The 20,967-nt window shown below is 41.8% G+C and overlaps 1 pseudogene; it reads left to right on the forward strand.

The window, feature by feature from the left end:
• Positions 1–9,239: 9,239 nt before the first annotated feature.
• Positions 9,240–9,906, forward strand: LOC123399363 (annotated as a pseudogene).
• Positions 9,907–20,967: the final 11,061 nt, after the last annotated feature.

Consider the following 20,967-nt stretch of genomic DNA (forward strand, 5'->3'; position numbering starts at 1 on the left):
TCAAAACGTCATGGTTGAAATCAGCCCAGCCCATTTCAATTGATCACATGAGCTGGTTTTATTTTTTTGGGCTTTTTCTTATTGGGCTTATTTTTGGACCTTAGCCTATTTACATCCACTTTTAGTATTTTTTCCGAATTTTTTTGTATCATTATAATTTGGGCCCTGGCCTTTTAGTGTCCAAATACATTTGGTCCAGTTTCAGTTTTGGCCTTTTTTCATTTTTGAATTCAGCAACTTTTTGTTCCAGAACTTGGTTTCATTTCTATTTGTTGGGACTTTTCAACCCAATTATTTGTCCATATTAAATCCAACAGTATTTCATATTCAAATCAAGAAAACTCCAAGTCGAATTAAAATCATCCATCATATAACATCACATAATACATCTCCCAGGCTTACATAACACAATAACTCATCTCATGAATACATTTCCTTAGACAGAAATATAGGAAGAACGGACAAAATTGCACAGTAGAACAATGGCACATCTGCTAACAATGGAGTTCATTCCACTCTCCTATGAGACATAGGTTCAGAATTTTTTATTTAGTGTTGATTTGAATGTCCCAAGTAGGCATCATCGACATCTTCTCACCACTTTCCTAGCAACAGAAAAAGAGACAAAACAAAATACATTAGACCGTAATATTACACCAGAGCATAGATCAGTAACTTCAAATCACAAAATATATCCATTATACTAGATGTCAGAGTTGTATAAAAGCTGCTAGTTATAAAAAACCATTATATGTATGAGTATGAACTTGAATTTAATTTTATAGATCCACCTACAATATATAGAAAAACAGGTACTGTACACACGCTCTGTTCCTATTTGGAAACAAAGGTACTATACTATACTAGTATGCCTAAATAATTTAGGCAGCTTCTACTTCTTCTCCCACCTTTAGGTCCTCTTTGGTTTCCTGGGTTTTCAAAACGCAAGAATAGGGAAAATGTAGAATTTAAGTGGCATGTATAGTTGTACACTTAGATCCTATAGGATTCGCATAGAGTGTTTGATGTCACCGGAAAAACACAAGAGAATTGGAAAAGGAGGTTGATCTGATCTAGAATCGACCATATTCATTGCTCCTGCTTGCATGAATTACTTACTGCTACTCCTTGACTTGATGTCAGGTTGGATTTGCAGCATGATTAAGAGTGAGTTAATAATAAAGCAGCTGACTACTCCACCATGAAATGAATCCATTCACATGGCTAATGGCTTGACACCACTCCTAGGACACATGTTGAGCCATTCTTGTTTATTTATTTTCATAATAGATTATACTACACAGAGCTGGGTTTTTTATGTACACTTGTGGTGAAGCACAAGCATGAGGCTTCCGCATGCCATTCTCATCAAGGAATGCAGCACGGTAACCACAAGAGTCCACACTCCACACTCCAGAGAGTGTCGTTTCCTTCAGTTATTGGCACCGCACGCCATATCCATGCTCGCTTCAGCTACTACTACCCAACAAGAAAGAAAAACAGACAGATGGTTGGATGCGCACTTGCTTTCCCCGTGATTTGCTCCCTCAATGCCGTGAGTGACAGCAAAAAATCATATTTCTCGCTTCACGTTCGATTGATTCGTTGGTTGGTCTGTTGGTTGGTTCATGGGCACAGCAGGATGTGTGTGTGTGTGCGCGCGCGGTTCATCCTTCATAATTTCTCACATGAATCAATGCACGAAATTGTTGGCTTAAATTACTACTTAAGTGATGCAGATTAATTAACCGAGCATGGCAATGGCGAGAATGGATTACGAGGAAGAAGACTGAAGACGAGTGTACTGACTGTGGACGAGGGAGAAGAGGCTGCCCTTGGGGTAGTAGTCGTACACCACCAGCCGCTCCTCCTTGGCCTGGAAGTATGCCCGCACCTACACCATGTTCCGGTGTCGTACCCGCCCGAGCTCCTCCGCCCGCCGCCCGAACTCCGCCGCACCGGCGCCTGATGACCCACAAGTATAGGGTATCAATCGTAGTCCTTTCGATAAGTTAGAGTGTCGAACCCAACGAGGAGCAGAAGGCTCTGATAAACAGATTTCAGCAAGGTAATAACTGCAAGCACTGAAAGTAGCGGTAACAAGTGATTGTGTAGCGAGGTGAAACGTAGCAAGCAAAGAGTAACAAGTAACAAGTAGTAGCAATGGTGCAGCAAGTGGCCCAATCCCTTTTGTAGCAAGGGACAAGCCTGAACAAAGTCTTATAGGAGGAAAAACGCTCCCGAGGACACACGGGTATTTCTGTCATGCTAGTTTCATCATGTTCATATGATTTGCGTTCGTTACTTTGATAGTTTGATATGTGGGTGGACCGGCGCTTGGGTACTGCCCTTACTTGGACAAGCATCCCACTTATGATTAACCTCTCTCGCAAGCATCCTCAACTACAAAAGAAGAATTAAGACAAAGTCTAACCATAGCATTAAACTAGTGGATCCAAATCAGCCCCTCGCGAAGCAACGCATAGACTGGGGTTTAAGCTTCTGTTACTCCAGCAACCCATCATCTACTTACTACTTCCCAATGCCTTCCTCTAGGCCCAAATATGGTGAAGTGTTATGTAGTTGACGTTCACATAACACCACTAGAGGAAAAACAACATACAACATATCAAAATACCGAATGAATATCAAATTCACATGACTATTATTAACATGACTTATCCCATGTCCTCAGGAACAAAAGTAACTACTCACAAGACATAATCATAATCATGACCAGAGGTGTAATGAATAGCATCAAGGATCTGAACATAAACTCTTCCACCAAGTAATCCAACTAGCATCAACTACAAAGAGTAATCAACACTACTAGCAACCTTACAAGTACAATCGGAGTCGCGAGACGAAGATTGGTTACAAGAGATGAACTAGGGATTGGAGAGGAGATGGTGTTGATGAACATGTTGATGAAGATGCCTCCCCTCCGACGAGAGGAGTGTTGGTGATGACTATGGCGACGATTCCCCCCTCCGGGAGGGAAGTTTCCCCGGCAGGATCGTCCTGCCGGAGCTCTAGATTGGATCTGCTCGAGTTCCGCCTTGTGGCGGTGGCGAAACCACGAAAAAGCTCCCGTTTGATTTTTTCTGGACCAGGACACTTCATATAGCAAAAGAGGGGGGCTAGTGGGCCGTCAGGCAGCCCACAAGCTTGCCCTGCGCCACCAGGGGTGGTGGTGGCGGAGTGGGGGCTTGTGGAGCCCTGGTGGCCCCCCTCCGGTAGTTCTTTCGCCCACTATTTTTAATATATTCCAGAAAAAATCCATGTAAATTTTCAGGGCATTTGGAGATGTGCAGAATAGTGGACTAGGATTTGCTCCCCTTCTAGTCCAGAATTCCAGCTGCCTGAATTCTCCCTCTTCAAATAATCCTTGCAAAATAAGAGAGAAAAGGCATAAATATGGTACCACAAGTAATATAACAGCCCAAGAAGCAATAAAAAACAACATGAAAGCATGATGCAAAATGGACGTATCAACTCCCCCAAACTTAGACCTCGCTTGTCCTCAAGCGAAAACCAAGTTCCATAAACATGTCCACATGTTTGGGGACGAAGGTGTCGATAAAACATTATACGGACATGAGGGCATCATGATCACACATAGAACAGCAATATATCATAAAGATTCTTATGGGAAAGTAACAATTCCTTCACAAAGCAAAGCATGAAGCAAAAACCCTACCGAGAAGTAACCAACAATAGTCCATAGTCATTGAAGCAATTGCAATTTATCACAACATCAGAAAGAGTCAAATAAGAGCTTCTAAGGCAAGCCCACATACTCAATCATCTCTTTTGTTTTCCATAATTGTTATAACTCACGTGGTACTCATGGTGTCAAAGTTTCAGCTGGACACAGAGAAATATAGGGGCTTATAGTTTTCCCTCCCAACGGTTTACCTCAAGGGTAAAGTCAACAACAATAAAGCTTGAGTACTCAACTCCAAGTTGATATATGAATATAGATCTTTCCCAAGCATGTGACGGTAGCCAAGACAAAGGCAAAAAGGGAATTGGTGAAGATCACCATGACTCTTACAAAGGTAAAAAGTAAAGGTACAAGATAGGCCCTTTGCAGAGGGAAGCAGAGGTTGTCATGCGCTTTTGAGGTTTGAATGCGTGTCCTCTTAGTGCGGAGGAATGTCACTTTATATTGCCTCCTGTGACAAAGAAATTTATTATGCAGTCTGTCGCTTTTATGTCTTCCTCATCACAGGTTCGTACAAAGCTTATTTTCCACACACTAATAGATCATACAAATTAGAGAGCAATTTTTATTGCTTGCACCAATGAAAACTTACTTGAAGGATCTTATTCAATCCATAGGTAGGTATGGTGGACTCTCATGGCAAAACTGGGTTGGATGTTTATGGATGCACAAGTAGTATCTCTACTTGGTGCGGGAGTTTTGGCTAAAATGAGGTGGAAGCAATCGTCACATGCTAAGGGATCTCTAATCATATAACATTGTTTGGAACCAAGCAAACACAATTCATTATGTTGTCTTCCTTGTCCAACATCTACTCCTAGGCATGTAATAGTTTGGTGAGTGCTCACAATTGTAAAAAGTGTCTAAGATGATATATTTATATGTGAACCTCTCTTTGCTTATTACTTCTTATTAATTGCAACAATGACTAATGTCTATGTTGATTTATTCTCAACAAGTTTCAATCATCATATGTGTCATAAGTGAAGTTATCACTTTCCATAAGATCATCTCATGATCTTTCATGCTATCGTTCTTTTCATACTTTTGATCATGGCACAAAGCAAATCCCTTGACTAAGACACTCTTTACTATATAGCTAGTAAGCTCGAATACATCGGGGGAGAGACAAAAGCAAAAGACTCAAACTAAAAACTAAATACTTATTCCTCTAAGAGAAGAAATAAAAACTAACAAAGGAAAGAACTAAAACACAGGTAAAAGCAAAAGATATAAAGGTGATACGATACCAGGGCAATTCCCCCAAGCTTGGCAGAAGCCAAGGGGATTGACCATACCAATGCTTAGTTGTCTTCCTTTGGTGGTGATGGTGTTGTTGTCGCCTTTGATTCCAAGAGAGCTATCAACCTTTGATTTATACCTCTGAGATTTGTGACATGGTTTTCCAGCAAAACAACTTCACCAAAAAGAGAAATATTGCGAGCACGAGTTGTTTCATAAAACCTCAAGACTTCAATCGAGGATGGAGACAACATGTGGAGAATGTGTTGGAGAAAGTCTATTCCTTCAACGTCTTCAATGTTGAACATAGGTTAAACTTCCTCCTTAGCTTGGGTTTTCTCCTTAGCTTGGTCCCCGGCTTCCGTAACTTCTACTCTTTTCAGATCAGCATCTACTTCCTCATGAACTTGGTGAAGATCATTCTCCCCAACAGATTCCTGAGACATCTTTGCTCTAAATCTGCGGCACACAACAAGCTCGAAACGAAAACAGAGGAAAACTGCGCGATACGGAGATCAAAACCTTCGGGCGACTATATATTGATTTTTTTTCTGGGCCAGAAGGAGTCCTCCGCAAGAATACGGAGTCCGGGAGGCACACGAGGTGCCCACAAGCTTGCCCACCGCCACTAGGGGGTGGTGGCGGAGTGGGCCCTTGTGGCTGCCTCGTTTGCTCTCCGGACTGCTTTTTATTTTTCTAATTTTCCAAAAATTCCAAAACTGAGGAAATTTCCTATTGGAAAAGTACCTGAGTCCAATTTCTTGCATAAACAGATACATCTTCATTTTCAAGGTCTGAAACAGGCTGATAAACATCCCTTATGTACTCCTCTCGAGTTATGACATTGATGATATTGGTCTCAACATTTATGGGAGTACCAGAGATGTAATGCTTGATTCTTTGCCCATTTACCACTCTAGGAAAATTTCCTACCGTGTTATTGATTTTGATGGCACCGGAACGATATACTTCCTCGACAACATAGGGACCTTCCCATTTAGAGAGAAGCTTGCCTGCAAAGAATCTCAAACGAGAATTGTATAGCAAGACATAATCACCTACATTGAACTCTCGTTTCTGTATCCGTTTGTCGTGCCATCTCTTAACCTTTTCATTGAACAACCTGGCATTCTTGTATGCCTAGGCTCTCCATTCATCCAACGAGCTGATATCAAACAACCGCTTCTCACCGGCAAGTTTGAAATCAAAGTTGAGCTCTTTGATTGCCCAATAAGCTTTGTGTTCCAGCTCAAGAGGTAAATGACAGGCCTTACCGTAAACCATTTTATACGGTGACATGCCTCTGGGATTCTTATAAGCAGTCCTATAAGCCCATAGTGCATCGTCAAGTTTGCTAGACTAGTTCTTTCGAGATCTATTTACTGTCTTTTGTAGGATCAACTTGATCTCCCTATTACTCAACTCAACTTGACCACTAGACTGAGGATGATAAGGAGATGCAACTCTATGGTTGACATCATACTTAGCTAGCATCTTGCGGAAAACACCATGAATCAAGTGTGAACCGCCATGAGTCATCAAGTATCTAGGGACTCCAAATCTTGGGAATATGACTTCTTTAAGCATCTTAATAGAGGTGTGGTGATCAGCATTTTTAGTGGGGATAGCTTCTACCCACTTAGTAACGTAATCCACAACAACTAAGATGTGAGTGTACCCATTGGAACTCGGGAAGGATCCCATATAATCAAAGCCCCAGACATCAAATGGTTCAATGACAAGTGAATAGTTCATAGGCATCTCTTGACACTTACTGATGTTCCCTATCCTTTGGCATTCGTCGCAAGACAAGACAAACTTACGGGCATCCTTGAAGAGAGTGGGCCAATAGAAACCTGATTGCAATACCTTACGGGCAGTTCTATCTCCAGCATGGTGTCCTCCGTAGGCTTCGGAATGACACTTTTGCAGGATCTGTCCCTATTCATGTTCAGGCACACAACGTCTAATAACACCATCTACTCCTTCCTTATAAAGGTGAGGATCATCCCAAAAGTAGTGTCTCAAATCAAAGAATAATTTCTTCTTTTGTTGATAGGTGAAACTGGGTGGTATGTATTTAGCTACGATATAGTTTGCATAATCGGCATACCACGGTGCACTAAGTGAAGTGCGGATGAGACTTAATTGCTCATCAGGAAAGCTATCATCAATAGGTAGTGGGTCATCAAGGACATTCTCTAGCCTAGACAAGTTATCTGCTACAGGGTTATCAGCACCCTTTCGGTCAATGACGTGCAAATCAAATTCCTGTAGCAGGAGAACCCATCTGATCAACCTAGGCTTAGCGTCCTTCTTCTGCATGAGGTACTTAATAGCAGCATGATCAGAGTGAATAGTGACTTTGGAGTCAACTATGTAAGGTCTGAACTTTTCACATGCAAACACGACTGCTAAAAATTCCTTTTCCGTAGTGGCATAGTTTCTTTGGGCACTGTCTAGAGTTTTACTAGCATAGTGAATGACATTCAACTTCTTGTCAACTCTTTGTCCTAGAACAGCACCAACAGCATAATCAATAGCGGCACACATGATTTCAAAGGGCAAGTTCCAGTCAGGTGGTTGAACAATAGGTGCGGTTATCAAAGCCTTCTTAAGTATTTCAAAGGCTTCCTCACAATCCTCGTCAAAAAGAAAAGGAACATCCTTCTGCAAGAGGTTGGTAAGAGGCCTAGAAATCTTAGAGAAGTCTTTAATGAACCTTCTATAGAAACCAGCATGACCTAGGAAACTTCGTATACCTATGATATCTGTGGGGCAAGGTATTTTCTGAATTGCATCAACCTTAGCCTTATCAACTTCAATGCCTCTTTCAAAGATTTTGTGTCCTAAGACGATACCTTCATTAACCATAAAGTGGCACTTCTCCCAATTCAAGACGAGGTTGGTTTCTTCGCATCTCTGTAAGACTCGATCAAGGTTGCTGAGGCAATCATCAAAGAAGACCCGTAAACGGAGAAGTCATCCATGAAAACCTCAACAATCTTTTCACGAAAGTCAAAGAATATAGCCATCATACATCTTTGTAAGGTGGCAGGTGCATTGCATAAGCCAAAAGGCATACATCTATAGGCAAAGGTACCGAAAGGGAAGGTGAATTGGTTTTCTCTTGATCAGATTGTGCAACAGGTATTTGCGAGAAACCTGAATAACCGTGTAGAAAGAAAAAGTGTGTGTGCTTTGATAGCCTTTCTAGCATTTGGTCGCACTACAAGAAATATGCTCATACATGACGTTTTTTAAGACGTCGTTGATGAATTTGTCATAAATCTGTGACGATTTCATCCGAGATCATCGTAAACCATTTGAGGGGATCAAATCTACATATAAATTACGACGATGTGAGTCAAAAACGTCGTAACCGCATAAGATGAGATCGCCATAACTTTTACGACGATTATAAAAATGTCGTAACATGTTCTAACTATGTTGATATGTCACTCGTGGGTATTCTATGTCACGCTCCAAACCCGTCTAGTTTGTGAAGAAACCTACTATTCTGTCATTCAAAAAATTCTCATAAATACTTTGGATCATATATTCCTCAAATATGTGAAAACCTTTCCTTCCATAATTCAAAAATAATTCAGCAATATTCATTTTCCTATTCTGTTCAGAATAGCACTTTGTGAAGGAAGTGCTATTTCTATTTCTTTGATTACCCTCATATTTTTTGGGAACTCTTTCCTATCCAAATCATTGCCTAATGAAAACTTTCGGAACCATTTTCCTAGTAAATATTTCTCAGCAAATTTCCAAAGTTTGTGTTCAGCTAACAACATTGTTTGCCATTCCAAGATGCACACTTATGCAAAATGTGAGATCATTTGTACAAACTTTCCCATGAATTTTGACATCACATTGTCTATTTTCCTTATAAGTGAAAGAAACTAAAAAAAACTCAATTCTGATTGGTGGGATCACTTGTGCCTTGGATCGGTGACATGGCAAACATCAGTCCATCCATCCTTCCATCCACATCTGATCCAACCCACCACACAACACCGCACCAAAACCCTCTCTTTCTCTCTAAACCCTAAGCTTCGCTCCTCCCTTACCGCCGCCACCACTCCCGTGCATGACCCCCCCCCCCTTCTCCGCCCGCGAGCCCTCTCTTTGCCCCCCTCCCGCGACTCCTCTGCCGCTCAATTCCGGGCGGTGGGGGATCAGCACCCCGTCCCGCCCGTGCTGTATGAATCTGTCGTCCCACAGAAGCGCAGGCAGAAGCAAACCAAGGAAACGGTCCAAGATGCATCGCGAGGGGAGGCAGCAAGGGTGGGTGCACGTGTACGACCATGAGCAGGTCGACCCGGATTGCAAGCGCCAGGCCACGCACATCGTGGACGACGTCGACGGCCAGGCCCCGGTGGTGGCCAACAGCGGGTACGTCAGGCCGTCGTGGAGGCCCACCAACCACTCCAAGCCTGGCGGCCGCCGCGCCCTCGACGCACTCTGCAGGAAGGCCCTCGAGCAGCAGCAGGAGGAGGAGGACGAGGCACCTCCGCCGCAGCCGGCCGGGCGGTACGGGTACTCGCCGGGGTGGTGGCCCTCGTCGCCGCCCTTCGGCCCCGGCGCCGTCGCGCAGAGGCGGGCGCGAGCTCAGCCATCGCGGGCGCCGGCGCGTTCGGCGCCGGGAAGGCATCGCCGGGCCGCAAGTTCAGGCATGGCAAGAATAGGGTGCAACAAATGTATAATATTCCCGTCCTTGCGCTCCTCGACTACCCGGTTTTCTAATGCTCCTGTTGACTTTGTAGCTCCTCGAATCCGCTCTTCCATCGATGGGTATGCGGTGATCTGATCTGCTTTGGCTTGTTCGTTCGTGGCAGGTGGCGGCCGTGGGCGGCGGGGTCGGCGGCGCCCGGGCGGTGGGGGAGTGCGGGGTGTGCGCGATCTGCCTTGACAGGATCCCGCTATAGGAGACGGCGCTTGTCAAGGGCTGCGACCACTCCTACTGGTGAGCCCCCGATTTCTCCCTCCACGCCCCTGATTTCCAACTGGATATACGATTGATGTGGTAAATTGTCTCTCCCTGCGTTTGTCTTCTAGAATTGTCAAGTTTGAGTAATATTGGATACTTTCGGCCAAGCCATGAATAGCACATAGGCTGTGAAGTACCTCCACCCACCCACTTTGTTCACTGATGTGTGTTGTTGCTCTAGGTGTACAGTCAAACTTAACCAATAATGAATTTTGTAGATTGCCAATAGAAGATTCCCATCTTATATGTTTGAATGTGCTTCTAGTATATTAATGGAAATAGGCTGTCACTGTGGAAGTTATATCTAGAAAGTATAAGATTTACAGCCTCTGAATAGGCTGCGACAAATGTATAACATGTTGCATATTTTTTAATGAAGTTATATCTAGTAACAGTTGCCTATGAATAATGTGCTTCAATCGTCAGCCATTTTACATGTTTGCATGCATGGGCATATTTTACAACAGAATCAACTGGCATGAATGTATACATTTGTCACAACCTATTTTTTAATGAAGTTATATCTAGCCAATTTCATGCAAACATATAAGATTTTGTGCTTGTGATTTCCCAGGCTGAATGAATAACATGCTGCATGCTGCTGTATTTAACTGTGCTTAATTTAGTGATGGACGGATTGTAAAACTAGTGATACTGGATAGGCATTACATTTGGCAGAAACCTGTCCCTGGAACTAACAGTTGGCTATGATTATATATCTTCAGTTGCACTTGGCCGGTAGAATAGATCCATTGTCACATGCATGCCCCCAAACTCTGTGTGCCTCACAGAAGCCGATCCATGGAACTCAACATGTATGAACAGGGATGGTTGGAGCATATACATGGTTGTAACAAAAGGTACGGGAATAGAAAGTATAGTTCTGCATTTACCTCGTGTGATGATGCCACAAAATTAGACCTTCTGCATCCCCTAAAACTCGGCAAAGAAGACCTGCAAGGTTCATAACAATATTTAGAAACAAGAAGTTAATTTTTTTGCTTAGTTGTCATAGATTTCCATTCACTTGGCCTCTAGATATCCAGAAATCTGTTTTGAAACATGTTGCTTGAATGCTCAACTCCATCGTTGGCTATCTTTTAGACTTCCTACACTTCTTGCATTATCTTCTTCAGAGAAAATTTGTAATATGCTAGGAAACAAGCTTAAAATATAATTAAGAAAAGACCAATAGTTAATTAGTATAACTATGGCAACATTCTTAGTCCAATAGTTAATTAGTATAACTATGGCACCACCTAGCTTGCTATTTTTGACCTTCAAGCCATCCAGTAGTCATATGTCTTTGATCTTCAAGCCATCCAAACTATGCCGAGGCAAGGTGCCAGCTCAAGGTATGTAGGAAGGATCATATGCATATCTGGTCATTCTCTTGCTTTTTTTCCTTTGTTGGGCTCATCTGGTTCGCGTGACCCCGGCGGTATTAGGGCACGCCACTCTCATGCAGAATTGAGAGAGAGGAGAGTTTGTCTTTCCTTCTTCTTCTTTTTTCATTTTCGGTTCATTATTTCATTACATGTGAATATTTCATAGTATTTACGTCAGGCAACTAACTAAATGAGAATAATTAATTTACTAAGTATTCCCTTGATAAGGATTAATCTGACTCGCATATGCTAATTTTCTATTCCATTCCAAGGTGACAGTTCAAAATTCTTTTATGTCCCTGTGATTGCTATTTCTTCAAGTTAACTAACTTCTAGAGAAAGAATTTCATAAAGTAATCCTACGGAGATTGGCTACTAAATTAGTATAATCAATCAATGGAAGCCTACTTCATATGAGATTGACCGTTCAAGGAATGGATACTTTTTCAGTTTCAATTGTTGCATACATACATGAACTTGCACTTACCATATGAACCTTGCCATCCTTCTTTTTTTCAAAATACAGGAAGACTGGGTGCTATGCAGGGTGTTCTACAAGAGCAGAACAACACGTGGTGATTGACTTCACTGCATCATGGTGCGGACCATGCCGCATTATGGCTCCAGTTTTCGCTGATCTCGCCAAGAAGTTCCCAAATGTTGTTTTCCTCAAGGTCGACGTTGATGACCTGAAGGTATCATCGATATTCTCCTATCTCTATTGAAATTTCAGAGATATTTGAGTTCTTTAGTTTCTTAAATAAACCAATGAAAGCTGCCAGTGACTAAAACTGACATGAAGAAAATAAATCAGTTTTTTCTAAAAATTGATATTGTATCTTTTTTGTTGCTCCTTTGGTAACTGAAGGGATTGCTTACGTCTTCTTCTTCCTGCATCCATCTGCGCGAGGGCCGTCGCTGGCCGAGAACCCTGTCCTGTGTCGCGCCACCCGACTTCGTGGAGCCAAAGACGGTGAGTCCTCGTAGCATACTCAAACCGATTCAGGGCAGTGGATAGACAAACTATCCAGTGCTTCTTTAGCTTCATGCTCATAAGAAACAGAAGTAAAAATATTAAGTCAGACAGCAGCATAGCATGATCCGTGAAGTCATTCCTGCTCCCGTTTGCTTCCACAGGACGAACAGCAGGTGAAAGCTGAGCTGGGTGAAGAAAAGGCTCTGCCAAGCAGCAGCATCACGCCCCAGGATGCTGTTGTAGACCCACCTGCTCCAGACAGGGGTCTCAACAGAAGGATAGCTGTGCTCACCACGCTTGCAGCGGTGGGCCTCCTTGGATTCCAGAGGCTCCAGCTTGGCGGGTTTTCTCTCAAAGATCTTGCTGCCAATGTTGTGCCATATGAAGAGGTTAGCGCTTCTTGGCCTTTGTCCTTTGATCCCGAGGAGCTTTGTGCCCAGATCTACACTGAACATGAACAGATACATAGATAGATACAAACTGTTCAGCTAAATGTCAAATTGGTCAGCCAGATTCCACAGCCGGCTTGGCCTTTGCGCGCTGCATCTATTGATTTTACTTCTCCGGTTCTTTGATTTCAGAGAGAACTTCTCATCTCATAGAGTCTTGCAGGTAGAGTATTTTCAGTGGAGAATTTAGGCACAAGTCATCATAGGAGTAGAACTTTTTCACAAGCACTAGGCTGAACCTTCTTTTATCCAATGAATATTAAGAAGTCAGGGTTTCTAATTGAATTTTCAACTTTTCACAAGAACGAATTTGAAGTTTTAGTGATCACAAATGCCTAACATGTTTGTACAATGTGGTCACAAGCTTCACAGCACACTTTAATTCCTTTTGTTTAGATTTTTAAGTTGCTCTTGGCTTGGACTTCGGCTTGCCCAGTTGTAGATTGCATAGTCGGATGGCTTTTGCACAATGCACCTTTGTTCTTAGTGCTCCAGTTAACATAAGAGCTTTTGTAGACAGAAGAATTCCATGTAGAGTTATTTAGTCACTTGAGTTTTTTTGCTTCAAGGGAGCAACACTTTTCAAAGCCATCAGACTGCACCTTTCTTTTTCCAATGAAATTCAATAAGGCAGGATTTTTATCCCAACAATGAATTTCATAGTTAGTACCCATAGATCACAAGAATCATCAGCTAGTACTAATGCTAGTTGATGATTCTTGCAGTGGCACAGTATCTGTGAAAAACTTCCACTGTGCTGCATTTACCATTTTATTCAGTAAACAGACACTAATTGAACACCAAAATTTATGTTTCAGATTTGTTTTCGCAGGGGATTTCGCTCTGTGGGATCCACCAAATCATGCAGTATGTGTTGTCATGTTTGGTGCGATTTGTCTAGTTTTTCTCCATGTTAATCTTCATTGTTATGATTGGGTGGTCATTTAACCCATTAGATCTGATGAATATTCCTTTTTACTTCACTATCGTTAGATGTGTAGTATGTTTTGTCATGATAGATGGTATATAGCAGCTCACTATTTTCGTAGGGTGGGCGGCTGTGTGGTTCTCTGCAGAATTACACTTAGTGAAATATGACTAGCTTAAGTTAATGTATATGGCACATTTACAGTTTCTCATTTGCAAGTATATTTATGGATCATTGTTTATTAGTCAAGGTTCTACATGGTGCTAATTTCCCGATCCGCACACTGATTATTGTGATGATGATCGTGGTATTTATTGCGGATCAGTTGCTGGTTCTGTCTACTTTTGTCCATGGGTGTGGATATCAAGATTTTGATGTACTCACATCTGTCTTTAGTTTTGCATTATGTGATAGTGAATTATAATGCAATCCTTCTGTTTGAGAACGGAGGGAGTACTAAACAATATGTAGACATGCCTTAGAAGTTAGAACCAATAGTTATAGTTCTTATAACAAAATAAAGTGAGGTGTGGTAGTACATGTCAGATTAAACATTTGAAGCATCCCTTCTTACTGAGATTCAAATATGTTGTACTAATTCCAGACGTTGTTCAGAAGTCATTATTCTAAGTGTTTTTTTATAACTAGCACCTTTTATACAACTCTGACATCTAGTATAATGGATATATTTTGTGATTTGAAATTATTGATCTGTGCTCTCGTGTAATATTACGGTCTAATGTTTTTTGCTTTGTCTCTTTCTCTGTTGCTAGGAAAGTGGTGATAAGATGTCGATGATGCCTACTTGGGGCAATCAAATCAACACAACATAAAAATTTCTGAACCTATGTCTCATAGGAGAGTGGAATGAACTCCATTGTTAGGAGATGTGTCATTGTTCTATTGTGCAATTATGTTCGTTCTTTCTATATTCCTGTGTAAGGAAATGTATTCATGAAATGAGTTATTGTGTTATATAAACCTGAGAGATGTATTATGTGATGTTATATGATGGATGATTTTAATTCGACTTGGAGTTTTCCTGATTTGAATATGAAATAGTGTTGGATTTAATATTGAACAAATAATTGGGTTGAAAAGGCCCAACAAATAGAAATGAAACCAAGTTTGGAACAAAAAGTTACTGAATTTAAAAATGAAAAAGTCCAAAACTGAAACTGGACCAAATGTATTTGGGCACTAAAAGGCCAGGGCCCAAATTATAATGATACAAAAAAATTAAAATAAAACTATGAGAAGTGGCTAAGGCCCAAAAAGAAGCCCAATAAGAAAAAGCCCAAAAAGATAAAACCAGCCCATGTGATCAATTGAAATGGGTTGGGCTGATTTCAACCATGATGTTTTGATTTTGTCGTAATTTTGCCATGTAGGACTACCACGTAGGACTGGGTTTGATTGCCAACGACGATTTAGGATCGTCGTAAAGGTTATGACAATAGAGGAATCGTCGTAAAAGTTACGACGATTTTGATCAAAACGTCGCTGCTGTTCATTTCTGACGCTCCGTTTTCGACGCTTGGTTTTTCGTCGTGAGATCGTCATAAATTAAAAACTGTGACGATGTAGCGACGAAAAAATAGCGTCGTGTATTAGCATATTCCTTGTCGTGTTGATGAACGGCAAAGGATAATGATCTTTCCTGGTTGCCTTGTTCAGTTTCCGGAAGTCTATCACCATTCTATAGCCGGTAATAATCCTTTGTGGGATTAGTTCATCCTTATCATTAGGAACGACGGTGATACCTCCCTTCTTGGGTACGCAATGTACTGGACTTACCCAATCACTATGAGCAACAGGATAAATGATTCCTGCTTCCAGAAGCTTTAATATTTCTTTTCTAACGACCTCTTTCATCTTAGGATTTAATCTCCTTTGATGATCAGCAACTAGTTTAAAATCAGGGTCGGTTTTAATCTTGTGCTGACATAGAGTAGGACTAATACCCTTAAGATCATCAAGAGTATATCCAATAGCAGCGCGGTGCTTCCTCAGAGTTTTTAGTAACTTCTTCTCTTCGCGCTCTGAGAGGAGAGGACTAATAATGACAGGATATATCTCCTTCTCATCAAGATAGGCATACTTGAGAGTATCAGGCAACGGTTTAAGCTCGAACACAGGATCACCCTTTGGTGGGGGAGGATCCCCAAGCAGTTCAACATGCAGATTATTCTTGAGAATAGGATGTTGTTCTAAGACAATTCTATCTATCTCATCTCTCTCCTCCATATGCATATCATTTTCATGCTCAAGCAGATATTGCTCTAAAGGATCCGTGGGAGGTACGGCAATAGAGGCAAGAGCAATGATTTCATCTCTACCAAACGACTCTCTTTCATGGGGTTGTCTACCAAACTTGGAGAAGTTAAATTCATGAGACACACCCTCGAAACTTACCGTGACAGACTGCTTAATGCAATCAATGTGAGCATTGACAGTGTTGAGAAAGGGTCTACCAAATATGATGGGACAAAAGCTATCTTGTGCAGTACCAAGGACGAGGAAATCAGTAGGATACTTCGTCTTACCACACAGAACTTCTATGTCTCTCACAATTCCCAAAGGGCAGATAGTGTCTCTATTAGCTAGCGTGATAGTGACATCAATGTGTTCTATCTCAGCAGGTGCAATCTCATCTTTGACTTCATCATAGAGAGAACGGGGTATTGCACTAACACTAGCTCCCATATCACATAACCCATGGTAACAGTATCTCCTATCTTAACAGAAACAACGGGCATGCCAACTACAGGTCCGTGCATGTCTTTCGCGTGAGGTTTAGCAATTCTAGAAGAGTCCTCACAGAATTTAATAGCATGCCCGTCTATGTCTTCAGCTAAGAGATCTTTGATAATAGCAACACTAGGTTCAACTCTAATCTCCTCAGGGGGTGCAAGTGTTCTAATGTAACCCCTACGTATCACAGTTGGAGCTTTAGAATAGTCCTTCATCCTAGTAGGGTATGTTGCTTCTCAGTGTAAGCACAAGGAACAACAGGATCACTAAAAGCTAAGATTTTCTCCTCAACTAGATTGGTTTTGGCTATGTTGCTTTCTACAGGAGGATGATATTTAAACCACTTCTCTTTGGGAAGATCAACATGAGCAGCAAAAGATTCACATAGAGAAGCTACTATCTCAGAGTCAAGTCCATACTTAGCGCTAAAATCTCTAAAAGTGTTTGTCTCAACAAAAGATTTAACGCAATCAAACTAGAAATTCATACCTGAGTCCTTACCTTCCTCCAGCTCCCAATCTTCAGAGTTGCGTTTGATTCTCTCCAATAAATTCCACTTGTGATCAATATCCTTCTTCATAAAAGAACCGACACAAGAAGTGTCAAGCATGATACGATCTTCATGAGAAAGCCGAGCATAAAAGTTTTGAGTGATGATTTCTCTCGAGAGCTCATGATTGGGGCATGAATATAGCATTGATTTAAGCCTCCCCCAAGTTTGAGCTATGCTTTCCCTGTCAGGAGGCCAAAAGTTATAAATAAAGTTCCGATCACGATGTACTAAATGCATAGGATAGAACTTTTGATAAAATTCCAATTTCAACCGATTGTAGCCCCATGATCCAGCATCATCACATAGCCTATACCATGTCAACGCCTTGTCCTTCAAAGATAAAGGAAATACTTTCTTCCTTACCTCATCCTCGGGCAAACCAGCAAGCTTAAATAAACCACAATCTTCATCTACATAGATTAGATGAAAGTTTGGATGTGAAGATCCATCTCATGTAAAAGGATTAGCCATCAGTTTCTCAACCATACCCAAAGGAATTTCATAGAAGATATTTTCAGTAGGTACCTCAGGTTGAGGAGCAACTCCTCGTGCTTCCGTTCGTGGTGAAGATACCCAGAACAAACTCCTCAAAGGAAGAGTTTCCATAGTGACAAGTGACAATAAATTTCAGCACTGTATAAAAATGTTTCCTTACCAATTTCCACTTACCAAAGGCGCTTCACTCCCCGGCAACGGCGCCAGAAAAGATTCTTGATGACCCACAAGTATAGGGGATCAATCGTAGTCCTTTCAATAAGTAAGAGTGTCGAACCCAATGAGGAGCAGAAGGCTCTGATAAACGGATTTCAGCATGGTAATAACTGCAAGCATTGAAAGTAGCGGTAACAAGTGATTGTGTAGCGAGGTGAAACGTAGCAAGCAAAGAGTAACAAGTAACAAGTACTAGCAACAGTGCAGGAAGTGGCCCAATCCCTTTTGTAGCAACGGACAAGCCTGAACAAAGTCTTATAGGAGGAAAAACGCTCCCTAGGACACACGGGAATTTCTGTCATGCTAGTTTCATCATGTTCATATGATTCGCGTTCGTTACTTTGATAGTTTGATATGTGGGTGGACCAGCGCTTGGGTACTGCCCTTGCTTGGACAAGCATCCCACTTATGATTAACCTCTCTCGCAAGCATCCGCAACTACAAAAGAAGAATTAAGACAAAGTCTAACCATAGCATTAAACTAGTGGATCCAAATCAGCCCCTCACGAAGCAACGCATAGATTGGGGTTTAAGCTTCTGTCACTCCAGCAACCCATCATCTACTTACTACTTCCCAATGCCTTCCTCTAGGCCCAAATATGGTGAAGTGTTATGTAGTCGACGCTCACATAACACCACTAGAGGAAAAACAACATAAAGCATATCAAAATACCGAATGAATATCAAATTCACATGACTATTATTAACATGACTTATCCCATGTCCTCAGGAACAAAAGTAACTACTCACAAGACATAAACATAATCATGACCAGAGGTGTAATGAATAGCATCAAGGATCTGAACATAAACTCTTCCACCAAGTAATCCAACTAGCATCAACTACAAAGAGTAATCAACACTACTAGCAACCTTACAAGTACCAATCGGAGTCGCGAGACGAAGATTGGTTACAAGAGATGAACTAGGGATTGGAGAGGAGATGGTGCTGATGAAGATGTTGATGAAGATGCCTCCCCTCCGATGAGAGGAGTGTTGGTGATGACGATGGCGACGATTCCCCCCTCCAGGAGGGAAGTTTCCCCGGCAGGATCGTCCTGCCGGAGCTCTAGATTGGATCTGCTCAAGTTCCGCCTCGTGGCGGCAGAGAAACCACGAAAAAGCTCTCATTTGATTTTTTTTTTCTGGACCAGGACGCTTCATGTAGCAAAAGAGGGGGCTAGTGGGCTGTCATGCAGCCCACAAGCTTGCCCTGCGCAAGCAGGGGGGTGGTGGCGGAGTGGGGGCTTTTGGAGCCCTAGTGGCCCCCTCCGGTAGTTCTTTCGCCCAGTATTTTTAATATATTCCAGAAAAAATCCACTTAAATTTTCAGGGCATTTGGAGATGTGCAGAATAGTGGACTAGGATTTGCTCCCCTTCCAGTCCAGAATTCCAGCTGCCTGAATTCTCCATCTTCAAATAATCCTTGCAAAATAAGAGAGAAAAGGCATAAATATGGTACCACAAGTAATATAACAGCCCAAGAAGCAATAAAAATCAACATGAAAGCATGATGCAAAATGGACGTATCAGCGCCCACCCCGCTGGCACCCCCCGCGTCGCCGGATGCAACAGCAACACCTCCAACCGGAACAACAACAACGGCAACACCAATGATCACCTGCATGACATTTCAGATCATTATTACAGATTTTCTATTTATTTAAGACACTAGCAACAAAGATAACTTCTGGCTTCACATATAATTAAATAGCCGAGTGTTATTAGCATGTATGTCAAATATGAAAGAGGTAGAAACAATAGTTATGTACATTCATTGCAAACATACATATAAAGAAGAAGAGAAACCGCTAATATGCTTCAATCATCAATCCAACATTGTAGACTCACCTAGGAAAAAGTAATAAACATGTCCCCTAATATAAAATATCATTAGGCCCAAACATTTGGCAAACCCAAACATGATGTTGTTCTAGAACTACATCAGGTAGTTAATACCTCCATGATGCTACAGGTAGAAAATACCTACTTTTATCATATGAGTTTGATTGAGGGGTGGACAGGGGAAGACGGTGCATACTACCACTATGCACAACTACTAATTGCAAGAACAACAAAGCTTAAATAAAGGTTGAAGTTCAGCGTATCCAGGAAAAATATTATTGCAGGCCCGGGACGCGATGTGCTGCGTGCAGCCACGGAGGCCCGGGATGTTGCTCGTGGCCGAGGAGCTCCGAACGAGCAAGGTATGTCGACCGGAGCTCGTTTCCCTCGCGGCACTCAAAGTCGTCCAAGGGGGCACATGCCAAAGTGAGCAAGATCAGGAAACTAGAATTTTCTCAAACTTAAATGCCATGGCATGTTGATACAAATAAGGATAGTTGTGATGTCATATCCTATCATCGGTTGGCACAATAAAATAAATTGTTATATAAACCATAAATAAATAAAAACACTAATGGCGTTTCATGCAATAGCAGATCATTCTCCTGTAAAGACTTCATCAATAGGATATCAGTAGTGCCACATGAAGGGAGCAGAGAGTGACCAGGAGATGCCAGCTCGTCAAGGTGGTAGCTGCAAAGCACAATTCCATGTCATACGATTTTAGTATTAATAAACTCACTGGCATCTCATGTTCCCATTCACTCTTCAGCAAAAGCTCACCCTATTCTATGCACAAAGAAATAAGCAACATTCATAAATAAGAAAGAAAAATGAAAGTCAAAGCTAACAAGTTTTTGAACATCACATGTACATACACTCCAGGCAGCACAAACAAACAAAGATACTACTCCCATCTGTCAAGCTATCGAAGCAGCAAGCAACCAGGACATGCTACACAGCCTTCTTCTTATTTTGAACCGTAGATACACAACCTCGTTCATTACGAAAAATAATTGAAGCTTTCGCAGTAAGTATGCTAGCTCCAGAAAACTAGTCACTCTTATCATTTTACACTCATGGTCTCCTGATTTCTACAGTATGCTGCGACGAATCACAATAAATAGCTATCAAACACACCAAATTCAATTGGCACTCCTTGGCCAAAGCTACCACATAAGCTGAGCATCATCTGGTGTTAATAATCTGAACCGTGCACGTGCACAACCGAAGAGAGTAGCACGCATGGACATGGAAAGATAGATCTGCTGATGTTGATAATCAAGCATGTTTATGTTGGTGTTAGTGACAGAAAAGGTTGGGAGGAACCATGTGCGCGTTATGGGCTAGTGTACTAGTACTGATGTAACTGCGTTCAAAGAGAAGAACTCTGAAC

This window comes from Hordeum vulgare, chromosome 1H, assembly GCF_904849725.1.
Source record: "Hordeum vulgare subsp. vulgare chromosome 1H, MorexV3_pseudomolecules_assembly, whole genome shotgun sequence".
Taxonomy (NCBI): Eukaryota; Viridiplantae; Streptophyta; class Magnoliopsida; order Poales; family Poaceae; genus Hordeum; species Hordeum vulgare.